This window comes from Carcharhinus amblyrhynchos, chromosome 23 (assembly GCF_965287045.1).
Source record: "Carcharhinus amblyrhynchos chromosome 23, sCarAmb.v2.hapA, whole genome shotgun sequence".
Classification (NCBI taxonomy): Eukaryota; Metazoa; Chordata; class Chondrichthyes; order Carcharhiniformes; family Carcharhinidae; genus Carcharhinus; species Carcharhinus amblyrhynchos.
Genome location: NC_137346.1, coordinates 708009 through 727503, shown reverse-complemented (window position 1 = coordinate 727503; position 19495 = coordinate 708009). Strand labels below are relative to the sequence as shown.

At 46.3% G+C, this 19495-nt stretch overlaps 1 protein-coding gene across 2 annotated transcripts in view; it reads right to left on the bottom strand.

Annotated features, from left to right (window-relative positions):
- Positions 1-750: 750 nt before the first annotated feature.
- Positions 751-19495, bottom strand: part of LOC145357336 (uncharacterized) — a 57415-nt gene continuing 38670 nt past the window's right edge. For both annotated transcript variants that reach the window (XR_013889286.1, XM_080210591.1), the window contains exon 3: positions 751-1019. The gene's annotated coding sequence lies outside the window, so the exon portion shown is untranslated. The remainder of the gene's footprint in view (positions 1020-19495) is intronic.

The window sequence follows — 19495 nt, the reverse complement described above, 5'->3', positions numbered from 1 at the left end:
TATTCCAATCCTTCTTCTACCTATGACTTTTGTCTACATCTAGTGAACTCCACAATAAAGGGGGTGCAAATTTAGGGAATTATATGTGTGCCAGATTAAGGGAGATCCAATTTAGGGACAATTTATTAACACCAATCAGCCTAAAAGCACGTTTTGGAGTGTGGGAGGAAACCAGAACACCCGGAGAAAACCCATGCAAGCACGGGGAGAATGTGCAAACTCCCACAGACACCAACCCAAGTCAGAGATCCGACCCAGGTCCATGTATCTGCACAGCAAACAGTGATAGTCACTGAGCTGTCGTGTTGCCCGTCAGACGGTCCAGTTTAAGCGTACACTAACGACGTGAAGCACTAGGTAACTCTCGAAGCAACATCCAAGAGCAGCCCTCGCACGACCCACTGCGTGTATGCCCCTTGTTGGCCAAGAAGGTGGACCGAATCACCTGTGGATGTAAAAAGAGACATCAATAAACATACAACAGCCTAAACAGACATTAGCGTCTCATTTTTTAAAAATTCATTCAGGGAAGGGGGCATTCATTTTCCATTCCTAATTGCCCTTGAGAAGGTGGTGGTGAAGAGCTAATGGATGGGGTGAAAATTGAGAAGGAGGAAATACTGGAAAGGCTGACTTTGCTTCAAGTGGATAAATTACCTTCTCCAAATGATTTGCATCTTAGATTCTTAAAAGAAGTAGTGGTGGAGGTAGTGGAGGGGTTTGTCATAATCTTCCCTAGATACAGCAGACGAGCTAGAAAATTGGACAAATGACAACTTTATTGAAGAAAGGCTGTGAGGATATTCCTGGTTACAGGCCAGTTAGTTTGATATCCACGGTGTGTTAAGTGCTCTTGACAAGGATAGCCACGCTCAAAGATTCACTGGCTTTGCAGCTATCTCAGATTTCCCATGGATGCAACAGAATGTTTCCCTGTGGTTATGCCGGCATATCCACATCATGACTACTATCGACACCGCAAACTCCCTGTGGTTATATAGGCTCCCTAGCAGCAACCCCTAATGTTTATAAATCGCAAGAGATACCATTCAGTCATCATGAAATTATTGTGTGGCCATTTCAAGCACATCCTGCACATGTGTGCACATTACCCTGGCAGTTGGAATGGTTCTTATATCCTCAGTCACATCCTGGGTGCCTGGGATTTGAGGGGTTGAACACCTCCAGGGATGGTTGCGGGGAGACATTTAAACATTGGTTGCAGCACGATGTCTTCAGATTGGTGCCAAGGAGAGGAAAATGATGGTCACACCTCAACATACTCCCTTGTAGAGCAGACCAGAAGACTTGTGAAGATACAATTCAGATGCCTGAACTGCTGAGGTGGCTCTCTGCAATATGTACAGGACAGGGTTCCCACATGATCACAGTTTGTTGTGTCCTTCACAATCTGGCTGTGGAAAGAAGTAAGCCCTTGCCAGAGGATGAACTGGAGCAGGATGACAGCTCATTGGAAGGTGCAGATGAGGAGCTGCAGGAAACCCAAGGGCTGCTGATGCCATGGAGGAACAAGATGTGGGAGACATGCCCATGGTGCAGGTCCAGGAGGAATAAAATGAAGTCAGGCCATCTGGAAACATCCCTTCTGTCCCTCCAGGCCATTTCCTGTAGCTCAGGATATAGCTGAACCATCACTGAGAGGACAGGTCCTGCATTTACACTTCCTGAGCCCATGACTCGCTACAATTTGACCTTGGTTGTGGTCACTGGTGACCTGCTGATGTATTTACTCTGCCCAGTGAGGAACGATAGTGATGTGGAATGAGGTTTGACATTTTGGATGTCATTTAATGATGCAAACTCTGCCACAAATGACATGCAGACCAGGTTAGGATCTCATCCTTAAGGTCACATCTTGGGTTTGGACACTAACAGTGAAGAGACCCAGATGCCGCTAAAGCAGTGATCCCCAAACTTGGTTCTGGGAGTCCTGGGGTTCCATTGGATTATCCAGGGATTCTGTGGTAGATCTTTTTTTTGAAAAAAAGCTATCCTTTCAGCTTGTCCAATTGAAGTTTTCACACTGCATTGGCTACTGATAGAACATAGAACACTACAGCACAAACAGGCCCTTCGGCCCACAAGTTGCGATGATCACTTCTATACCTACCAAGCCACAGAACTATCTGTAACTCCCAATCCCATTAGATCTCATATACTCATGCAGAAGTCTTTTAAAAGACCCCAGCGAGTTTGCCTCCACCACCACCGACGGCAGCTGATTCCACTCACTCACCACCCTCTGAGTGAAAAACTTACCCCTAACATCTCCTCTGTACTTGCCTCCCAGCACCTTAAACCTGTGTCCTCTCGTAGCGACTATTTCAGCCCTGGGAAATAGCCTCCGAGAATCCACCCTATCTATTCCTCTCAACATTTTATAAACCTCTATCAGGTCGCCTCTCAACCTTTGTCTCTCCAGGGAGAAGAGACCTAGCTCCCTCAACCTATCTTCATAAGGCGTGCCTCCCAATCCAGGCAACATCCTTGTAAATCTCCTCTGCACCCTCTCAATAGCTTCCACATCCTTCTTGTAGTGAGGCGACCAGAACTGTGCACAGTACTCCAAGTGGGGTCATTAATAAGCCCATCAATAGACAACACACTGAGAAGTCGGGATCTGACTGGACAAGCTGAAACAGTAGCAGAGGCAGAATTAAAGTCATAAGCAAGGGTGTGAAGGAAACTGGATGGCAGGGCGAAGTTATAGGGTGGGGGGGGAAGCCAACTTCCAGGCTGGTGCAGGTGGTTTGAAGGATTACTCCTTGATTTGGAGTAATGGAAAGAGAGGGGTGTGTGTATTTGTGTATGAGAGAGGGAGAGCTGAGAGTTTGAGTGTTTTTGTGGTTGTTGGTAGTATATCTTCACACCCATTCTGTTTTCTTTATCATTTGGGGAATTGTGGGGGAAGTATTGGAAGGATTCCCAAACTGATTGTCAGTTCGTTGAATGCTCCTTATGTGGCCAACAAGTCCTAGCTTTGGACTTGAACCTGGAGGTTCTGATCCAGCAGTCGGGTGTTAACACTGTGTCATAATGTCCCCACTGTGAGCGAGGTGAGAGTTTGAACATGTATGAAAGACAGAGATGAGTGTGTGAAAGTTAATTGTGAATGAAAGGTGAGTGTGTATGATGTGAAAACATGTATGTGACAGAGTGAAAGAGAGAGGTGAGTTTGTGTGTGAGAGAGGTAAGTGAGAGAAGTGTGTTTGTATGTGTGAGAGTAAATGTGAGTGTATGTTTATTTTGGGCATGAGTCTGTGTTTGCAAATCCAGCTCCCCATCAGCACTCTTAATATTAAACCAATCTATGAACAATAGCAGCATCACTCCTCCCATTATAACTGGCATAAAGGTGGCACGGATAGAAGAGGGTCAATTTAAACTGTCCTGATTTTCACTGCTCACTACCTGTCCGCAAACAAAGTGTTTTAAAATTCTGATTCCCCCCTTTATAAATGATAGCACAGTTTCCCCAATCCTTAAATTTGTAATGTCCCAATCTTCTATGAATAACTTGTGTACAAAACTCAAGGTAAGATGAAAATAAAAGGGCTGGTTGATTTTTAGATACACACGGTGAAAGGGGTTTTGCGATGTCTACCTCTTTTTATTCACACAATAAATGGGGGAGAAGGTAAAAGGAAGAGGGTTCAGGGCAAGAGCACAATAAAATACAATTTGGGGTTTTACATGTGTCCAGTTTCCAGAATCAAAAGTCTAATGGAAAGTTTCTTTGAAGGGAAGGTTGGCTGATTGCAGGGTAATCCATCTATTCTGAGCGAGACTTCCACAATAGGAGAAGGGACATTGAATGACTCAGTCTGGAGACATGTGTTCCAATGTTCTAGCATCTTTTAATGAAAGCCAGAATTCCTTCTGCTGCCAACTGGCTTAATGGTAGACAGCACATGCTCTTACTTGAAACTTTGTTCTCATGCAGGTTAAAACACTAACTGCTGGAACTCAATTGCACTGGACAATATTACACTGCAGCCTCGATGTAGGACAAAGGAAATATATTTCCATGGTATGTTGAGGTGTTTAATTGGTCAGCATTCCTTTTGTTCTGGGAGACACAGGTTTCAGGTTGTTAAATGAGGTTGTCTCACAGAAACCATTATTAGAGAAAAATAGAAACAAAAACAGAAAGTGCTGGATAAACTCAGCAGATCTGGCAACATCTGTGGACAGAGAAACTGAGTTAATGTTTCGAGTCCATATGACTCTTGATGCTGCTAGATTTGTTGCACTTATCCAGCATTTTCCATTTATATTTCAGATCCCCAGTATCTGCAGTATTTTGCTTGAACAGTAAATGCCTTGGCTACTGGAGATTAGGATCTGCGAAGGCATGTCTTTGATTGACTACACAGGAGCAGACTGACTGCTGGGCCATTGCGTTAGCTTGGCTGGAATGTTTATGTGATGCAAATCATTACATTTCAGACACTTGTGGCAGGAGCCTTTATTAACTTTGAAACTGCTGAAAGCCAGCATGAGGCCAGTTGAGGAAATCATTTCCTCTCATCAATTGTACATTTTGAAAAGCACATGAAAAAGTTACATAAGAAACATAAGAAATAGGAGCAGGAGTTGGCCATCTAGCCCTTCGAGCCTGCCCCGCCATTCAATAAGATCATGGCTGATCTGAAGTGGCTCAGTTCCACTTTCCTGCTTTCTCCCCATAACCCTTAATCCCCTTGCCTACCAAAAACCTATCTACCTGTGTCTTAAATATATTTAGCGAGGTAGCCTCCACCACTTCAACGGGCAGAGAATTCCAGAGATTCACCACCCTTTGAGTGATGAAGTTCCTCCTCAAGTCTGTTTTAAACTGCACCCCCTCTTACCTTGAGGCTGTGCCCTCTAGTCCTGCTGTCCTTTCTGAGTGGGAAGAACCTCTCCACCTCTACCCTATCCATCCCTTTCATCAGCTTATATGTCTCAATGAGATCTCCCCTCATCCTTCTAAACTCTAACGAGTACAAGCCCAGTCTATTCAACCTCTCCTCATAGCTCAACCCCCTCAACTCTGGTATCAGCCTAGTAAACCTCCTCCGCACTCCCTCCAAGGCCAAAATATCCTTGTGCAGCTGCGGCGACCAAAACTGCACACAGTATTCCAGCTGCGGCCTCACCAGTGCCCTGTACAGTTGCAGCAAGACCTCCCTACTTTTATATTCAATCCCCCTTGCTATGAAGGCCAGCATCCCATTTGCCTTCCTGACCACCTGCTGCACCTGTAGGCTGGGTTTTTGCAACTCATGCACAAGGACCCCCAGGTCCCTCTGCACCGTAGCATGCTGCAGCTTTTCGCCCTGTAAGTAGTAGTCCTTCCTACCATTATTCCTACCAAAGTGGATAACCTCACACTTGCCAACATTGTATTCCATCTGCCAGGTCCTCGCCCACTTGCTCAGCCTATCTAGATCCCTCTGCAGACTTTCCACACCCTCCGCAAAATTTGCTGTTCCACTTATCTTTGTGTCATCAGCAAATTTCGACACCTTATACTCGGCTCCCTCCTCCAGATCATCTATATAAATGGTAAATAGCTGAGGCCCCAGCACTGATCCCTGGTGCACTCCACTAGTCACCAATCGCCAATCGAATAGCACCCATTGACGCCTACTCTCTGCCTCCTATTTGACAGCCAATCCCCTATCCACGCTAACACCCTACCCCCAACTCCATGCCCCCAACCTTCTGTAACAACCTTTTGTGCGGCACCTTATCAAACGCCTTCTGAAAATCGAGAAACACCACATCCACCGGTTCCCCTCTATCCACCGCACTAGACACATCCTCATAGAATTCCAATAAATTCGTCAGACACGACTTCCCCTTAACGAAACCGTGCTGTGTCTGCTCTATCAAACTCTATCAAGTTGTCCAGCTAATTGATATGTACACATATATTTTCCTTCTAGAGAGAAATAAATTGATTAGGGACAGTCAACACGGTTTTGTGAAGGGTAGGTCGTGCCTCACAAACCTTATCGAGTTCTTTGAAAAGGTGACCAAAGAGGTGGATAAGGGTAAGGCAGTTGATGTGGTGTATATAGATTTCAGTAAAGCATTTGATAAGGTTCCCCATGGTAAGCTACTGCAGAAAATGCAGATGCATGGGATTGAGGGTGATTTAGCAGTTTGGATCAGGAATTGGCTAGCTGATAGAAGACAGAGGGTTGTGGCTGATGGGAAATATTCAACCTGGAGTTCAGTTACAAGTGGTGTACCTCAAGGATCTGTTTTGGGGCCACTGCTGTTTGTCATTTTTTATAAATGATCTAGATGAGGGTGTAGAAGGATGGGTTAGTAAATTTGGGGATGACACTAAAGTCGGAGGAGTTGTAGACAGTGAGGATGGATGTTACAGTTTGCAGAGGGACGTAGATAAGCTGCAGAGCTGGGCTGAGAGGTGGCAAATGGAGTTTAATATGGAAAAGTGTAAGATGATTCACTTTGGAAAGAGTAACAGGAATACAGAATATAGGGCTAATGGAAGGACTCTTGGTAGTGTGGACGATCAGAGAGATCTCGGTGTACATGTGCATAGATCCCTGAAAGTTGGCACCCAGGTTGATAAGGTTGTTAAGAAGGCGTATGGTGTGTTAGCTTTTATTGGTAGAGGGACTGAATTTCGGAGCCGTGAGATCATGTTGCAACTGCACAAAACTGTGGTGCGGCTGCACTTGGAGTATTGCGTACAGTTCTGGTCACCGCATTATAAGAAGGATGTGGAAGCATTGGAAAGGGTGCAGAGGAGGTTTACCAGGATGTTGCCTGGTATGGTGGGAAGATCTTATGAGGAAAGGCTGAGGGACTTGAGGTTGTTTTCGTTACAGAGAAGAAGGTTAAGAGGTGTCCTAATTGAGGCATACAAGATGATCAGAGGGTTAAATAGGGTGGATAGTGAGAGCCTTTTTCCTCAGATGGTGATGGCTAACAGGAAGGGACATAGGACGGATGTCAGAGGTAGGTTCTTTACTCAGAGGGTAGTATGGGCGTGGAATGCCCTGCCTGTAACAGTTGTGGACTCGCCAACTTTAAGGGCGTTCAAATGATCAGTGGATAGGCATATGGATAATATTGGAAAAGTGTAGGTTAGAGGGTCATTACATCGGTTCCACTGGTCGGTGCAACATCGAGGGCCGAAGGGCCTGTACTGCGCTGTAATGTTCTGTGTTCTATGTAATGTCTGCAAAATAACATTCACACCTGACCATTTGTCTTTATGAGAGTTAAAGAATGAAAGATATGAATGCCAGAAGCAATATAAGCCTGGGAAGATCAGCCATGATGAAGTGTTATGCTTGTGATATATTCTAGGTACAAAATTCATTAACTCTTTCCCTACTTCACTTACCCACCATGCACTCTAGTAAAGATTTACACACATACCTCGACAATACACAAGGATCTTGAGACTAGTTGTACAGAAGTTGATGTCACATCAATGTTAATCTTAATTGTGACACAGAGTGTGTGTGTGGGTGGCTGAACCCTGAGATAACAGGATTCCAAAGAACAAAATCAAAACACTTCCAGTTGACCAGAACATTTACAAACACATTCAATGAGTTTCACTAACAAACCAGAAGTGACATTTTTTTTTATTTTCCTAACTGTACCACAACATCTTGGTGCAGCTCCACATCCACAGCAAAGGTGGAGGCAGTGTGTTGACTGCTACTTCCTGATGCCTGTAATGACTTTGGCAGCCGTCTTCTGATGGTCTGAGCCACGGAGGGCAATGGCCTCTTTCTCAAGGACAGAAGAACCTTCAAAGCTTCTGCTGCTGAGTGCATGCCAGCACAGGCAGAGAGGGGCTGAGTGACTGCACACTCTCGAGGCAGATCCCAGTAGGTGTCTGGGTGCTTCTCATCCTCCTTGTTTCTTGCAGGAGATGGGGAGCCCTGGAGGGAGGTCAAGGTACCTTTTCCCCATGTCACCTACATCGTAACAGTTCCCACCAGGTTCTGGGCCATGGTGTTCAGGGCTGAGTGCAAATCCAACAGGATCCAGGTCTCCATGGTGGCCTCAAGGTGCTCATTTTAATCTGAGTCAAATCTTTGTCTGATTTTCCACTGTCTGCTATTGCATCTTCATCAGTGAGCTGGCAGCTGCTTGCAGAGGCTCATCAACTGACTGAGATTGTGCTGGTCTCCAGCAGCCATCCGAGTACTAAATAGCGAGGTTTTCCCTGCCTCCAACTGTTGCTGAGATCTGTCTGTGAGGTGTTCTCTAGAAAGTCAGCCTAAGTTTAACTAATCTAAAGATATCTCTCTGCGCTGGTGCAAGGCACAGATGAGCACTGTGACAGTTCTTCCTCAGTCCACTCATTTTCAGATGTGTTCTGAGGACTCAGAGTGCTGTTCAGCTGTGTGGATGGCCTCGATCAGCTGGTGCTTGCAAGGAATAAATGACAGGAATGGCAATCTCTGAAGAAGTCACATCACCCAGACAGTCAACGACAACTAACACACATACCATTAAGAGAGTTGCATGATTAATGGGTATGTTTGCATTGTCTGTGCAGTGACTGGTGACAACAACAGTTTGTTCATGATTGAGGACAGTTGTGGTATAGCAAGTCATTTGGGTTCCTCAGTGATTACACACTTGTTCTGTTTGTTACAAAGAAGGGGATGTTTGGTTTTGAAATACAATCGGGACTACATGTCAGGACTGCCATGAGACAGGCCTGGTGGGAACCATCTTACACTCAATTCAATAAAAATATTACGTTAGAAACATGGTAATCTTTGTAACATCACCTATCCAAAAGGAAATGAGTAGGACAAAGCAGTGCTGAAAGAGAAACAAAGAGAGGACAAGACAAGCTGTTTAACTTGCTGTGTACTAATTATTGGATGTTCTGCCACTGCTAAGTACCAAGGCCAGGAAGTAGATTGAAACTCAGTGAGAGGTTCTGTAGGGGAATTTATGGCCATCAGTGAGGCTACCAGAAATAACAGGATGCCTGGAATGTTCACCTCCAAAGCAGGTTTATTCAAAACACCGGCCTGGATCTTACTGTTGGCAGTGAAGCTGTGGTTTATGAAACTGCCTGCATTTTAAATTATGTTTTTATCTTTATTGTTAGCTGTGGTGGGAATTCAATGTCAATCCATTGTCATGGTGAATAAGGACAAGTGATGAGGTACAGTTACAGCGAAGCCATGCACCTTTTGTCAGCATGAACTCAGATCTGCCTTCAGTTGAGTGTTTATTGGTGTTTGCAACGTAACTTTAAATATATCCTTCATTCTAGTTTCTCCGCATTCCCTTTGCAGCTCATCCCCACTCCAGAATCATTCTCATTTTCTGTCTCACTCATATCCCTCCTGTTCCCCCATTATCACTCACCCCAACAGCACTATAGTTCTGATGCAACATCAGTGGAACTACAGAATAAAGAATGTGAAACAGGAGAGGTGATAAGCTTGGGAGAAACAGGGTAAGTCGGAGTGCTAGGAAGGGCTGAATGGCACTGGGAATGGGTGAAGTTTACAGGAAGGGGTTGAACAGCTCCTGCAAAGGTGGAGTAAGTAGGGATGTGAGGGGGGTATTTAGCAACACCAGGGGTAAAAACATTCCTCCTAATCTGGATAGCTGTTCCTAGCAGGTTCTAGGCCCAAGAATAGCACTAACTGTAAAAAAGTAGGCAAGTATAACGCAAACAACCCAATTGTGTACACCTTCAGTCCTGATATCAGAAGTTCGATCCGAGAAACTCCCGATTCTGTCACAGCCCACATTAGTAGTGAACACCTGTGTTCGCCATTATTGGGATCTGAAGCTCTGTGCCAATATGTTAATGACTTTCTGGGGTACCAACATATTAACTAATGTTAGAAGCCCTCGTAGATTAAATACTGCACATGCAGCATCAACATCGGTGCAACTCAGAAAGCTTTCCCGAGGTGCTGGCAGCTAATCCCAGCTTCCTCACTCCACAAGCAACCAGGAGATTGCGATAAAATGATTCCAGTAAGAATGTTTCCAAACAAGGCAGTCACCGCGAATTTGTGTGCATCACTCAGCTGAACAAAGAACAGTACAGCACAGGAAACAGGCCCTTCGGCCCTCCAAGCCTGCACCGCACATGCGCCCAACTAGACCATTTGTTTGTATCCCTCCATTCCCAGTCTGTTCATGTGGCTGTCTAGATAAGTCTTAAACGATCCGAGCGTGTCCGCTTCTACTCCCCTGCTTGGCAGCGTGTTCCAGGCCCCACCGCCCTCTGTGTAAAATACGCCCCTTTGACATCTGAGTTAAAACTTGCCCCCCTCACCTTGAACCTGTGACCCCTTGTGTTCGTCACCTCTGACCTGGGAAAAAGCTTCCCACTGTTCACTCTATCTGTGCCCTTCATAATTTTGTACACCTGTATTAGGTCGTCCCTCATCCTCCTTCTTTCCAGGGAAAACAACCCCAGTTTACCCAATCTCTCCTCATAGCTAAGACCCTCCATACCAGGCAACATCCTGGTAAACATTTTCTGCACTCTCTCCAAAGCCTCCATGTCCTTCTGGTAGTGTGGCGACCAGAACTGGACGCAGTGCTCCAAATGTGGCCAAACCAACGTTCTGTACAGCTGTGACATCAGACACCAACTTTTATACTCTATGCCCTGTCCAATAAAGGCAAGCATGCCATATGCCTTCTTCGCCACCTTCTCCACCTGTGATGTCACCTTCAAGGATCTGTGGACTTGCACACCCAGATCCCTCTGTGCGTCTATACTTTTGATGGTTCTGCCATTTATTGTATAGTTTCCCCCCTACATTAATTCTACCAAAATACATCACTTCGCATTTATCTGGATTAACCTTTGCAACAGATGTGGAGGAGGAAACTGTGTTCTTTTAATTTATTCTTTCATGTGATCTAGGTATCACCAGCAAAGCCATTTGTTGTCCATTCATATATATTTGAACCTACTTGCTTGCTACACCATTTCAGAGACTGTGTAAAAGTCAACCACTTTGCTGTGTGTCTAGAATCAAAGAGCAAGAACAAAGAACAAAGAACAAAAACAGCCCGGGAAACAGGCCCAACGAGCCCGCGCCGCCATTCCAACATTACCAGTCCCCCCTCTACTCATGACCCTTATCTATGCTTATGGCATTCCACATTGAGGGAAACTAATTTAGGGACAATTTATTACCTCCAATCAGCCTAATAGCACATCTTTGGGGTGTAGGAGCAAACTGGAGCACCTGGAGAAAACCCACGCAAGCACGGGGAGAATGCGCAAACACACACAGACACTGGTCCAAATCCATGTGTCTGCACAGCAAACAGTGATAGTCACTGAGCTGTCGTGTTGTCCAGCATCTGGTCCAGTTTAAGCGTACACTAACGACATGAAGTACTAGGCGACTCTTGAACATTCAAGAGCAGCCCCAGTACGACCCATCGCGTGTATGCCCCTCGTTGGACAGCAAGGCAGACCGACTTAAAACCTGTGAATTAAAAGAGAAAAACATTAGTATCATTCCTCATCCTTATACATTACCAGGGATGTCCCAATGCTAATGAACCTTATTTAAAACAAGCTCCTATATCCTCCCATCTCCAACCCACTCATGTGCCTATCTAAGTAACTCCTAAACAAACCCAGCGTGCCTGCCTCCACCACCTTGCTTGGCAGAGCATTCCATACCCCCACTACCCTCTGTGTGAAAAACCTCCCTCTTATATCTGTGTTCTACCTCTCCCCCCTCACCCTAAGCCCGTGGCCCCTCGTACTGTGTCCCCCTAACACAGGAAATAGCTTACCTCTGTTTACTCTATCTATACCCTTCATAATCTTATATACCTCTATTAGATTCCCCCTCAGTCGCCGTCTTTCAAGGGAAAACAGCCCCAATTTGCTCAATCTTTCCTCATAACCCAGTCCTTCCATACCAGGCAACATCCTGGTAAATCTCCTCTGCACTCTCTCCAGAGTCTCCACATCCTTCCGGTAGTAAGGCGACCAGAACTGGACGCAATACTCCAAATGCGGCTATACAACTGCAACATTAGACGCCAGCTCTTGTACTCTATACCCCTTCCTATAAAGGCTAACATACCATAAGCTTTCTTCACAACCTTCTCCACTTGTACTGCCACCTTCAAAGACTTGTGCACTTGCACCCCCAGGTCCCACTGCGTTTCTATACTCTTTATAGGCTTACCCTTTATCGTATAACTCCCCCTCTACATTATTCCTGCCAAAATGCATCACCTCACATTTATCAGGATTAAACTCCATTTGCCATATATCTGCCCAATATACCAGCCTATCTATATCCCGTTGTGTTGCCAGACACTGCTTCTCACTGCCCGCCAATCCAGCCATCTTGGTGTCATCAACAAATTTGCTGATCACACCACTTACTCCCCCTTCCAAGTCATTTATATATATTACAAAAAGAAGAGGTCCCAGTACCGAGCCCTGCGGCACACCACTAGTGACAGACCTCCAGCTAGAAAAGGACCCTTCCATTACTACTCTCTGTCTCCTATTACCAAGCCAGTTCTCTACCCATCTAGATACCTGGCCTTGTATCCCATGAGCCTTAATCTTTGCAACCAACCTACCATGAGGGACTTTGTCAAATGCCTTACTGAAATCCATATAGACGACATCAATGGCTCGTCCTTCGTCAACCGTTTTTGTCACCTCCTCAAAAAATTCTACCAGATTCGTAAGGCAAGACTTCCCCTTAACAAAGCCATGCTGCGTATCCCTAATCAGATCGCAACGCTCTAACTGCCTATACATCCTATCCCTAAGAATCCTCTCCATCAACTTGCCTACCACTGATGTCAAACTCACCGGCCTATAGTTACTAGGGTTATCCCTCCTACCTTTTTTAAACAACGGTACCACGTTCGCTATCCTCCAGTCCTCTGGGACCTCACCTGTGTCCAAAGAAGAGACAAAGATTTGCGTCAGAGGCCCAGCAATTTCATCTCTCGCCTCCCTAAGCAGCCTAGGATAAATGCAATCAGGCTCCGGAGATTTATCAGTTTTAGTGTTACCTAAAAGCCCTAACACTTCTTCCCTCATAATGGATAGTTCCTTCAATTGGTCTACAGCTCCCTCGAAGACCATACCAGACATCAAGCCCCTCTCCTTTGTGAATACCGACGCAAAGTATTCATTCAGGATCTCCCCCATTCCCTCGGACTCTAAGCACAATTCCCCTCCTCTGTCCCTGAGGGGACCGATTTTTCCCCTAGCCACTCTTTTGTTCCTAACATAGGAGTAAAACGCCTTTGGATTTTCCTTAATCCTACCTGCCAAAGCCATTTCATGCCCCCTTTTTGCCCTCCTAACTCCCCTTTTGAGATCCCTCCTACTCTCTCTGTATTCCTCCACGCTCTCTCCGTTCCCAGTTGCTTAGACCTAACATACGCCTCTTGATTCTTCCTGACCAAGTCCTCAATACCTCTGGTAATCCACAGCTCTCTAATCCTACCTTTCCCATCCTTCCTCTTAACCGGCACATGCCTTTCCTGCACCCATTTCAGTTTTCCCTTGAAAGACTCCCACATGCCTAACGTGGACTTGTCCTCCAATAGCCTATCCCAGTCTGTATCCCTAAGCTCCTGCCTAATCCGGCTGTATCTAGCCTTCCCCCAGTTTAGCACCCTCCCCTTAGGACAGCACTCATTTTTTTCCATTATTATCCTAAAGTAGACAGAGTTGTGGTCACTATTAGCCACATGTTTACCTACTGCAACCTCAACCACCTGACCTGGCTCATTGCCCAGAACTAAATCCAGTATAGCCCCCTCTCTAGTCAGGCTATCTACATACTGCTCTAAGGACCCTTCCAATACACATCTTACGAATTCCTCCCCGTCCAAACCCCCAGCTCTAGGCACCTTCCAATCCACCCCAGGGAGATTAAAATCTCCCACCACAACAACCCTGTTCTTCCTACACTTATCCAAAATGTCTCTACATATACCCTCTTCCACTGCCCGCGGGCTGTCGGACGGTCTGTAGTACACCCCTAGCATAATAATCGCTCCCTTCCTGCTCCTCAACTCCACCCACAGAGACTCAATTCCTAACCCCTCTATATTATCCTCCCTCTGCACCGCTGTGATGTGCTCCCTAACTAACAACGCCACTCCCCCTCCTCTTTTCGACCCTCCCCTGTCATGCCTAAAACACTTATACCCAGGAATATTTAGCTGCCAGTCCTGTCCTTCCTTTAACCACGTCTCTGTCACTGCCACCACATCTAAATTCCTCGCAAACATTAAGGCCTTAAGTTCATCCGTTTTACCCATCACACTCCTCGCATTAAAACAGATACACTGAAGACCTACAGGCCCACTCGGATCCTCCTTCTCCTGGGAGATTTTCCTATCATCTAGACTTCTAGTAGGAGTTGAGGGCCTGAATGCAATTACTGTCACTAGAGAGGTAGTGCTTGATCGACTAGTGGGACTGATAGTGGACAAGTCCTCAGGACTGGATGGAATGCATCCCAGGGTTCTGAAGGAAATGGCGGAGGTGATAGTAGATGCCTTAGTGATTATTTTCCAAACCTCGCTGGATTCCGGGGAAGTGCTGGAAGATTGGAAAATGGCTAATGTTACGCCGCTGTTTAAAAAGGGTAGCAGGCAAAAGGCAGGGAATTATAGGCCGGTTAGTTTAACGTCTGTTGTGGGGAAAATGCTTGAATCCGTCATCAAAGAAGAAATAGCGAGGCACCTTGAGAAGAATTGTTTGATAGAGCAGACGCAGCACGGATTTGTTAAGGGGAGGTTGTGTCTGACGAATTTATTGGAGCTCTATGAGGATGTGACTAGTGCGGTAGACAGAGGGGAACCGGTGGATGTGGTGTTTCTTGATTTTCAGAAGGCGTTTGATAAGGTGCCGCACAAAAGGTTGCTTCAGAAGGTTCGGGGGCATGGAGTTGGGGGTAAGGTGTTAGCGTGGATAGAGGATTGGTTGTCTAATAGGAGTGATGTGGGTATGCCGGCATTGGACTGGCGTAAACACAGTGAAAAGTCTGACAACACCAGGTTTTAGTCCAACCTATTTATTTGATAATATACTCACAAGCTTTCGGGTTAGTCCCTTCGTCAGGTGAATGGAGAGTTCTGGCCTCAGACAGAGCAGATATGCTCTGTCTGAGGCCAGAACTCTCCATTCACCTGACGAAGGGACTAACCCGAAAGCTTGTGAGTATATTATCAAATAAATAGGTTGGAATAAAACCTGGTGTTGTCAGACTTTTCACTGTGTCTAATAGGAGGCAGAGAGTTGGTATCAATGGGTGCTATTCTGATTGGCGGTTGGTAACTAATGGAGTGCCGCAGGGATCGGTGCTGGGGCCTCAGCTATTTACCATTTATACAGATGATCTGGAGGAGGGGGCTGAGTGTAGGGTGTCGAAACTTGCTGATGACACAAAGAAAAGTGGAAAAGCAAATTGTGCGGAGGGTGTGGAAAGTCTGCAGAGGGATCTGGATGGCTAAGTGAGTGGGCGAGGACCTGGCAGATGGAGTACAATGTTAGCAAGTGTGAGGTTATCCACTTTGGCAGGAATAATAGTAGGAGGGATTACTATTTAAAGGGCGAGAAGCTGCAGCATGCTATGGTGCAAAGGGACCCGGGGGTCCTTGTGCATGAGTCGCAAAAACCCAGTCTGCAGGTGCAGCAGATGATCAGGAAGGCAAATGGGATGCTGGCCTTTATAGCGAGGGGGATAGAATATAAAAGCAGGGAGGTCTTGCTGCAACTGTACAGGGCACTGGTGAGGCCGCAGCTGGAGTACTGTGTGCAGTTTTGGTCGCCACACTTGCACAAGGATATTTTGGCCTTGGAAGGAGTGCAGAGGAGGTTCACTAGGCTGATACTGGAGATGAGGGGGTTGAACTATGAAGGGAGACTAAATAGACTGGGTTTGTACTCGTTGGAGTTTAGAAGGATGAGGGGGGATCTTATAGAGACGTATAAGATAATGAAGGGGATAGATAGGGTAGAGGTAGAGGGATTCTTCCCGCTCAGAAAGGACAGCAGGACTAGAGGGCACAGCCTCAAGATAAGGGGGGGTGCAGTTTAGAACGGAGTTGAGGAGGAACTTCTTCACTCAAAGGGTGGTGAATCTCTGGAATTCTCTGCCCGTTGAAGTGGTGGAGGCTGCCTCGCTCAATATATTTAAGACACGGGTAGATAGGTTTTTGGTAGGCAAGGGAATTAAGGGTTATGGGGAGAAAGCGGGAAAGTGGAAAGGGCTAGATGGCCTACTCCTGCTCCTATTTCTTATGTTCTTATGTTCTTACTCTGTCACCCAACTCACTCCCAATCTCAGTGCCCACTGAGCTATCTGTCTCCTCCCCACCCCCCCTCCATATTAGATCCAGAGTCACATGTGGGTCAGTCTGGGTACAGAAGGCAGGTTTCCTTCCCTAAAGGGGATTAGTGAACCAGATAGGTTTTCAAATAATCAACAATGCTTTCATGGTCACCATTGCTGAAACTAATTTATTTCATTATTTGAATAGAAACAATATGCAAGATCAGAGGGAAAAAGACAGAAGAATGGCACTTGGAGAGCCAGTGTAGACTCAACGGGGCAAATATTCTCCTTCTGCATCAGAACAACTGTGATTGCTTTTTCATTGCAGAATTAGAACATAGAACATAGAAAAACTACAGCACAAACAGGCCCTTCGGCCCACAAGTTGCACCGATCATATCGCTACCTACTAGGTTTACCTATAACTCTCAATGCTACCAAGTCCCATGTACTCATCCAGAAGTCTCTTAAAAGAACCTATCGAATCCGCCCCCACCACCACTGACGGCAGCCCATTCCACACACCCACCATCCTCTGAGTGAAAAACTTACCCCTGACGTCTCCCCTGTACCTACTCCCCAGCAGAAGAACGTAAGAAATAGGAGCAGGAGTAGGCCATCTAGCCCTTCGAGCCTGCCCCGCCATTCAATAAGATCATGGCTGATCTGAAGTGGATGAGTTCCACTTTCCCGCTTTCTCCCCATAACCCTTAATTCCCCTGTCTATCAGAAACCTATCTACCCATGACTTAAATATATTTAGCGAGGCAGCCTCCACCACTTCAACGGGCAGAGAATTCCAGAGATTCACCACCCTTTGAGTGAAAAAGTTCCTCCTCAACTCCAATCTAAACTGTCCCCCCTCTTATCTTGAGGCTGTGCCCTCTAGTCCTGCTGTCCTTTCTAAGCGGGAAGAATAAGAACATAAGAAATAGGAGCAGGAGTAGGCCATCTAGCCCCTCGAGCCTGCCCCGCCATTCAATAAGATCATGGCTGATCTGTCGTGTCTCAGTTCCACATTCCCGCCCTCTCCCCATAACCCTTAATCCCCTCGCTTATCAAAAACCTATCAACCCGCGTCTTAAAAATATTTAGCGAGGCAGCCTCCACCACTTCAACGGGCAGAGAATTCCAGAGATTCACCACCCTTTGAGTGAAGAAGTTCCTCCTCAACTCCATTCTAAACCTCCCCCCCTTTATCCTGAGGCTGTGCCCTCTAGTCCTACTGTCCTTTCTGAGCGGGAAGAGCCTCTCCACCTCTATCCTATCCATCCCATTCATCATCTTATATGTCTCAATGAGATCTCCCCTCATTCTTCTAAACTCTAACGAGTACAAGCCTAGTTTATTCAGCCTCTCCTCATAGTTCAACCCCCTCAACTCCGGTATCAGCCTAGTAAACCTCCTCTGCACTCCCTCCAAGGCCAAAATATCCTTGCGTAAGTGCGGCGACCAAAACTGCACACAGTACTCCAGCTGCGGCCTCACCAGTGCCCTATCCAGCCGCAGCAAGACCTCCCTACTTTTATATTCAATCCCCCTCGCTATGAAGACCAGCATCCTATTCGCCTTCCTGACCACCTGCTGCACCTATAGGCTGGGTTTTTGTGACTCATGCACAAGGACCCCGAGGTCCCTCTGCACCGTCGCATGCTGCAGCTTTTCGCCACGCAAGTAATAGTCCTTCCTACCATTATTCCTACCAAAGTAGGCAACCTCACATTTGCCAACATTAAATTCCATTTGCCAGTTCCTAGCCCATTCGCCCAGCCTATCTAGATCCTTCTGCAGACTCTCCACACCCTCCGCACAATTTGCCGTTCCACCAATCTTGGTGTCATCAGCAAATTTCGACACCATACACTCGGTTCCCTCCTCCAGATCATCTATATAAATGGTAAATAGCTGAGGCCCCAGCACCGACCTCTGGGGCACTCCACTGGTCACCAACCACCAATCCGAATAGCACCCATTGACCCCCACTCTCTGCCTCCTATTTGACAGCCAATCCTCTATCCACGCTAACACCCTACCCCCAACTCCATGCCCCCTGACCTTCTGTAATAACCTCTTGTGAGGCACCTTGTCAAACGCCTTCTGAAAATCAGGAAAGACCACATCCACTGGCTCTCCTCTATCCACCGCCCTAGACACATCCTCATAGAGCTCCAATAATTTCGTCAGACACGACTTCCCCTTAACGAAACCGTGCTGCGTCTGCTCTATCAAACAATTCTCCTCAAGATGCCTCGCTATTTCCTCCTTGATGACGGATTCTAACATTTTACCTACAACAGACGTTAAACTAACCGGCCTATAATTCCCTGCCTTTTGCCTGCCACCCTTCTTAAACAACGGCGTAACATTAGCCATTTTCCAATCTTCCGGCACTTCCCCGGAATCCAGTGACATTTAGAAAATAATCACCAAGGCATCCACTATCACCTCCGCCATTTCTTTCAGAACCCTTGGATGCATTCCATCCGGTCCTGGGGACTTGTCCACAATCAGTCCCTCCAGTCTGTCGAGCACTGCCTCTCTAGTAACAATAATGTCATTCAGGCCCTCCACTCCTACCATCTTTCCATCGCTAACACCCGGCAAATTATTCACGTCCTCCTCCGTGAAGACCGAAACAAAAAAGTTATTCAAGACCTCAGCCATTTCCCCATCCCCTACCACTAAGTCCCCCCCTCTCATCCTCTAAGGGTCCAACGTTCAGCCTAGCCAGCCTCTTCCTTTTTATATATTTATAAAAACTCTTGCTATCCTTTTTTATATTTAGCACTGGCCCAGCTTCATAGTTTATCCGACCCTTCTTTATCAACTTCTTTGTCATTCTTTGTTGACATTTAAACCTCTCCCAATCCTCTTCTCGCCCACTACTCTTAGCTACTCTAAACGCCTCCAGCTTTTAATTTAACACTTTCCTTTACCTCCTTCGTTATCCACGGCTGATTATCTGTCCTCCTACGATCCTTTTTAACCATCGTAATAAATTTCTGCTGAGCACCAAGAAAGATCTCCTTAAAGATCCTCCACTGTTCCTCAGCAGACCTACCTTCCAACGCGCTCCCCCAATCAACATTCGCCAATTCCTCTCTCATCCTACCGTACTCCCCTCTGTTCAAACAAAGGACACATGT